Source organism: Pinus tabuliformis, chromosome J (genome assembly GCF_031772625.1).
Source record: "Pinus tabuliformis cultivar Carrire ecotype Pingquan chromosome J, CPIR1, whole genome shotgun sequence".
Taxonomy (NCBI): domain Eukaryota; kingdom Viridiplantae; phylum Streptophyta; class Pinopsida; order Pinales; family Pinaceae; genus Pinus; species Pinus tabuliformis.
Genome location: NC_142295.1, coordinates 765,381,835 through 765,389,457, shown reverse-complemented (window position 1 = coordinate 765,389,457; position 7,623 = coordinate 765,381,835).

Sequence of the window (7,623 nt, the reverse complement as noted above, 5' to 3'; positions counted from 1 at the left end):
ATAGTGTCGCCTGCCCTATAGCATCAAGCCCTTCACATATGAGGTATTATGTGATGTTACACCTCTGGATGTTTGTGATGTATTATTAGGCCAGGCATGCTTGTGGAGGTGACATGCTGTGTATGAATCAAGGCCTCGTGCTGTCATTATTTTTCTGTGTAATTCATTATACAGGATACCGGAGGTAGCCCCACCTACTGCCACCTCTTTGATCACTGCTAAGAAAGGTAGCAAGCTCATCTCCTAGACTAGGAAATTCATTTTCTGTTTGGTTCGCTCCCAAAGTAAGGGGAATATCGTCACCACATCCATGACCCCCGCGAAGGGTTCCTCCATGCAGCAGTAGAAACAGAGGGATACAGTCATGAAAGAACACAGGAATAACTTCTCCTCACCTGCAGGGGTACCACAGAAGCTTCAGGTGGGCAACAAAGTTTGGTTGCAGCTGCAGAAAGAACGCCTTACAAGAGCCCATCAGAAGCTCCAACCTTGCCAACATGGTCCTTACACCATTACCAAGGTTGTGGGAAATAATGCTTTGGAGCACAACATTCCCCCATTCCTTTGCCTGCACCAAGTGTTCAATGTGTATCACCCTCGACCATGCTTCCCACCATTACTGGACACATCCGAGATTGCAGAACAACTCACTAGGGACCAAATTTAGCAGATGGAGGAACTCAACGCAACAGGGATCATTGCTTCCTAACAGGGGAATAATGATCTAGGTGGAAGTTGGTGGCCACCCACCTATCCCCCTTGTACCCCCACAACTGTCTCTTTCAATTTTTCAGTTTCCGTAATTGTAGCACAATTTACTATTTTTAGCAGTTTTTCGGGTCCTAAACTTCCGAAGCCTTTTTAAGGCCCTAAACAATATTTTTTGGGAAATTTGGAGTAGTGTTCAGATAGATCTTTCTAACGAGCTATTGTAAGCATCAAACAAAGATTGGGTTCCAAAGTTATGACCCGAGGAAGTTTATGTACCAACTTACCCAAAACAGGGCCCACAATTTGACGTTTCATCTTCTAGGGTTAGGTTTTGGGATGTTAAGGGTTTTCCATTATTTCTCCAAAATAAATAGGCCTTCAAGCCTCATTGTAACACAGTTCAGAGGCATGTAGCCGCCACATCTCTTCTCATAGATAAGCTACCATCGCCCAAGCTGGTTTATTTCCATTTTTGTTTGTAAGCATATTTCAGTATTTTACATTAATGAAATGAAGTATTATTTCCGCTGCATCTCTGTGTTTATGGTTATATCTGTAATTTTTTTCATTCCTATTTAAATTTGGATCACTTGCACAAGATTCTGAAGTGAGCGGAGAGAATGAACATCAATTTTATCCTTGATAGCATAGTGAAGGCAGAAGATCTCTTGGACAACTTCGACCTATAGCTGTAGATACTTGAGGTATGATACGACTACCTTGGATGGTCTCATAGTTGCATGGTATCATAGCCTTCCACCAAACTCCATACAAAACTAGGGTGCATTCAAACGTATGTTCCTTGAGAATTTTGCTGATGACAAGACCCCAGCCATGCTGCTCAAAGAATTGGGAAGCTTAAAGATGGAGGGAAAAGAAAAAGTAAAAGACTTCAATCAAATTTTTACACGCATATTGAACAAATTTGCAGTGGAAACCAAACCTCATGAATCCATCACTGTTGATTACTACACGTCCGCACTGCCGACCATCATTGCACAGTTTTTCAAGCGAACTGCGAAACCAACACTCTTGGAAAAATGTGAATAGGCTATTGTTGTGGAAATATACCTACACACAATCAGGGTCATCAAGGATGACGAATCAACAAAGGACTCTAAATATGTGAGCAGGAAGTCCCAAGTGATGGCGAGTAAGGGTAGAGACAAGGAAGCAAGTGATATTGAAACCCTCACTCGCCTCATCAAGAACTTGACTACAGAAGTGTCCGAACTCAAACAATGGAAAATGGACACATCTGCAAGTAGCCATCCACCCAGGCAGAGACAAGAAAGCATCTCATCAGGAAGAAACTAGTTCACTCCAAAAACTGCATAGAAATTTGTGTTCTAGGTCGAAATGTGCGTAGATCCCAAGTTCTGTTCATTACACAAAGAAAATTACCCTGAGAACTCTTGTTCAGACTGGAAGCGAGCCACAAGCTCTGTATGTAGTCATACACTCGACGCGGAAAATAGTATGCAGGGGCAGCCATAAGACATTGATGATGATGAAGAGGTTGCACCTGATGAACCATCAATTTTTGGGCATCTGGTGAATGTGTATCAGTTCTTGCAAGTAATGGTGAAAATGAACACCAAGAATCAGCCCCAAAAGAAAAATTATCGTTACAATCTTAGGAGTAAAGGGGCTCCCCTTACACTTGGGGAAGTACAAGAAAAGATGAGACTATTGATGAGGAAGGTCGATCCATCGACTGCCCCAAAGCAGAAAACAAAGAACAAGTCTAGGAAGACATCGACAGACAAGAGTACATCCATGAGAAGAAAGCTATAGAACACTCTGTCAGATGACACAAACATTCCTTCTACCCTGGACACCTCGGTGAGTCTACCCCCTCTGGACTATAACATTTTTTATGACATGAAGAAAAATCTATCGAACATCAGTTTGTTCGAGTTAGCTAATATCCAGAGTCAACGAGACATCCTGATGCGTGCATTGGGATATACAACAATGGATAGCACAACCTCTACCAGCAAGGGAGTAATCACACCTCCTAGATCACTTTCTACTCTGCTCAACATGCTCTGGATGGAAGAAGCAAACTCAGGTTGCCCTCCATTCCTGCTATCCTTTGAAAATTTTAACTACAATGTTCACAACTTCTTGGTTGATTCTAGCGTGGCCGCCAATGTCATGCCACTCTCCATCGTGAAGAACATCAATGCACAATGGAGCGAGACATCTGTGTGAATCATCCAACTTGATCAAACATCAGTCCAGCCATTGGTGAATTGCGAGACGTGATCATTCGACTATCTCATGACAGTCAAGTCCACCAATGCATCAACATAGTTTTTGTGGACATACTAGAAGCATATGGTCTACTACTCAGTAGAGACTGGTCCAACAAGCTGGACGGATATATTGCTACAGACTAGTCCCACATGTGGCTTTCGTACAAGGGAAAATAGAAGCAAATCTAGGTATTGTCTTTGAGGTATATGAAGTACAATGTTACCCCCCTTTACAGTGAGAATGAATCGTTGTCCTTCGCATAACTCATGTTTGGTAACTGCCTGCTAGAAACAACATTGGGGTGTTATCCTGCACAACCATCTCCAACCCCACTAGACACGCAGTTGGGACTCCTTCCCTACCCAACTGATGGTAATGAAACATGTACAGTGCATTGTACCAATAGTAGCAGTAGCAGTAGCAATAGTAGTAGCAGTAGTACTAGCATGTCAAATGGTCTGTGTATAGACAAGTAGTGGTCCATGGATTTTGAGGAATCAAAGACACATGAGGGCTCAAGGACTGGGTATATCTACGTCGCCCAAAACAACAGAAAATGCATGATTTCAAGTTGCTTGAAGTTTGAGTGCACAAACAATGTTGTTGAGTATGAAGCACTCATGTTGGGCTTACAAAGGACCATCAGCCTCAATGTGGTCACACTCAAAGTGATACTACACCCTGCGAACAGTGTTGATGCTTTCAAGGACATAACAATTGATGAAGGTACGAACGAGCATCCCCTAAAAATTGGAGCTCAGGGAAAAAAAGGTAACCCCATCTCCAAGGGTGTGGGTTCTCTCAACAAGCTCTATGATTTGCAGAACTTCTATCAAGGGCCAAGAAACAACAGAACCCACAGGTCCACCACTATGAACGAACAAAGAAACCTGGGAACCAATCACGATCTGAAGATAGCCAATCTTGGTACAAACTGCACACCGCAATAGCGAAAAGTCTTTAACCACTTGATCAAACAGTACCAGGATGTGTCCACATGGGAAGATGATGGCTTGAGTACACACAACATACAAATAATCCAACAAGAGATTCTAGGTAAAGGAGGAGCCAAGCTATTGTAGCAAAATCCAGGTAAAATACATATGTCGTTTGAACTCCTTATACCAAAAAATTTGACTATGATTTTGGATGTTTGGATTACTTACAAAGTTCATCATCATACATGGGTTTCTAATTTAATTTATGCATGTAAGAAATCTGAGGAAATCCACTTGTGCATTGATTTTAGAAACTTGAACTGCTCCTAGAATAAAAACAACTACCCGTTCCATCATCTGATCCTATGTTGCACGCAGTATCTAAAGCAGTGGTGTCGTCTTCACTTAAAGGTATTTTGGAATACCACCAAGTTCCTGTAGTGGAACCCAATAGCCTAATACTGGTCTGTGAGAAGCTTGGCACACACACACGCCATCTACAATCACTTGACAGGAGCGTTGACAACCTTCTTGCCAATGGCCAAGATCTCAAGCATTACTTCTAGTAGGTCGGGCTGTACCCATGCCATGTACATAGTCTGCTTGCTGCTTGTTGTTTTCATCTTGTTTTCCTTGCTTGTTGTCTTTGTTTTTATTTTGTTTGTTTTGCTTACTATTTTTGTTTACGTTTGTTTTTTTTTCTTGATACCTTACTATTTTTGTTTCTGAAAATAAGTGTTGCCAACTACTACTTTCTGGCTTTTGAATAAAGTATGTGGCTGAAATACGAAGAGACTTGTGACACTACAGCACTTGGCCAATCTTGTGTCTGTCTTCTCTAGGCTTGGTCATAGCCTTCGACCGATGATGTCTTGGTGGAAAATACGGACTGTCTGCAAGAGAATTTTTTGTCCAACCAAGAACCTATGTCCACACTAGGAAGCCCCATGCTTGTACTCAGCCTTCTACTCTGTTTGTTCAAGCTCATCCAACTAGTAGAAATGGAGAAGGGGAAAATCTAAACAGGAAAACCTATGTTAGAGGTCTTACATGATTCTCTGAAGGAACAACCTCTCCTGCTCTCAATAATATGGGATCCCTCTTCCACCCCAAAAGTAAATAAGTGCATATGCATAGTCCTCTTGAAAAAATACAAAGGAGAAAGAAGAGAAAGGCTTCTTGCGCAAAGAGGTGAAGCATTCAACTCCTCGATCGCTGGCAGTGGAGCAATGCGTGTGTTGCTGAATGACTCCGTCGGGGTACTATTCAGGCCTGCTAGTAGCAGAGCAACACCATAGATGAAAATTTATACTCTGAAAATATTCAAATCGCGGGCTAAACCACAACCCCCCCCCCCCCCCCCCCCCAAATTGGAAACACTGTGATCAAGCTAAAATTTTGATTGTGTTTGACTGAGTTGGAAAAAGGTGAACCATGTATACATGGGGTAAGTGGGGAAGCTGAAGTAACCCACACAACGATTCAATACTCCTCAAAAGACCAAGGCCCTGTGCTAACAATGAACCAAAACAGAGAAGCTGGAGTTCTACTATTGTGTTGCCAAGTGTTGTAGCGGCTACAACCACCCTCCAAAATTTTGGCCTACACCCAATTTCAGAGCCTCCCTTAAGAGTTTCACTTGATTATTTCACACACTCGAGTTCACTCCGTGAGCTTGTGTGAGTCTTTGCATCTGACCTTCTTGTTCATTTCACCCAATTTTTTGCATGTTGATGTCAAAGTCATGCTTCCAACCATTTTCTAGTCATGCTCAAAGTCTTCACTTCATGTGTACTTGTTGTGTTCGCTATGAAAACATATGTCACACTCACACACAGAGTCACATTCACTATCATGCAAGTGTCATCACAATCAACCAATGATCAATCACAAGTGTCGTGCTTGTCGCTTGTACCTTCGGTTAGTCGTGTTGGACATGTGCGTCTGGATGATTTGAGTCGTCTTGTCATCGAGTCATGTAAGTGTGTGTTTGCAGGATCACATATGCATATTTCACTCATTTACACACTTAGTCATTTTTGTTGAAGTTCTGATGACCAGACTCCCCTCCTACAGGTGTGCCATCACCTCGCCATTGACTCGATTGACTGTCACCCAGAATAGTGTAGAAGCATAAACCAAGTCATTTCAAGTTGCGTTGCCCGCAAGAAAATCAATCTGCCTTCATGCTAGTCAACTAGAGAGTTTGACTCGATAGCCACCTCAAGACTCACTCCCCTAAAAAATTGCGTAGAGGCTATAGACCTTTCCTGCTCTGCTGACTGAGAAATTTCACAAACAGGCCGAACAGACACCTAGTGCCTGTCCCTATCTCCCTTAGAAAATTTCACAATTTTTCTAGCCAGGCCTCTCGACAATCGACTGACTGCTCACCCAGAAAATTGCGCTATTTTCATGAGCAAGTTCTCTGCTGCCTAGAAGTTTGCTCAGCTCAGAAACTGCGCATAGCTTATCAGCAGGACAACCTCCCAGCATGAGTGTAGTTTTTCCCTCCAGCAGCTCCCAGCAACAGACTGCTAGTTCCCTCTAGGAATTGTGTAGTTTTTGCTGCCAAGCTCCAACAACTGACTGCTAATTCCCCTCAGGAATTGTGCAGTTTTTGCTACCAGTGACCCAGTAGCAAACTGTCAGTTCCCTCTAGGAATTACACAGTTTTTGCTACTAGTGTCCCAGCATCTAGCTTCCAATTCCCTCAAGGAATTATGCAGTTTTGGCTTCCAATATCCCACTCCCCGCTCATTCCGGAAACAACACAGATTTTGCCTACCCTGCCTTCCTGCAGCCTAGACTGCTCCCCTCAAAAATTGGGCAGTCTCGTCCTTCAGCTGAGCTAGACCTCACGGACAGTCATTGTCGATCCAGATTGCCCATCTTCATCGCCCATTGACTCTTGCACAATTTTCATCAGCAGTGCCCGGAACCTCCATCCCACCTCGTAACCTAGTTGCCTCTCCTAATCACCTGCATCCAAAATGACAATGTATCATGGTATACTAGGAGGTTTTTGGATTTAATGTCTTCTCGTCATGAGTGACTGCAGGAACAAGTACACAAACAAACATGGCATGATAAAGAATGGGATGAACGAAGGGATAACATGCAAAAGGATAGGTTCACCAACGGACGAAAAAATGATGCATGCAAAGAGATGTGCTTGTGAACGGATGATCATGCAAAGATGTGTTCACGGAAAGACAAACGAGCAAACGTGCAAGATGTTCTCATGGACGAAAGAACAGATAAACATGCACCTTTCACTAATAGAAGAACCTGTCAAGCCTTCCAACATACAATCAAGGATCAACGTGAAAAGAAAACATCAAGCGAACCAATGACCATCAAAGACTCCGCGCACTTTTCCATGTGGAGGTGAAGCTGTTACACACCATGAGGACATCCATCACCCAGCAACACTGCAACTCGACATGCACACCGGCAGCAACATGAATGTACCAGCACTGTCATGTCAAGTCATGTCATGAGTCATGTTGTCCACATCTCTACTGTGGGCCATAGTGTCAATCAATGTAATGTAATGTGGAAGTCTAAGAAACCCACTTGTTGTCTAAAGAGTTATGTAAAGTCAAAAGGTCATAGAAGTCAAACAGTCATGAGGGTAGTTTAACAACCATAAGGGTCAGTTTCACCCTTGGCTATAAATACCCCTTCATTTGTACATGCAAAGGACTTT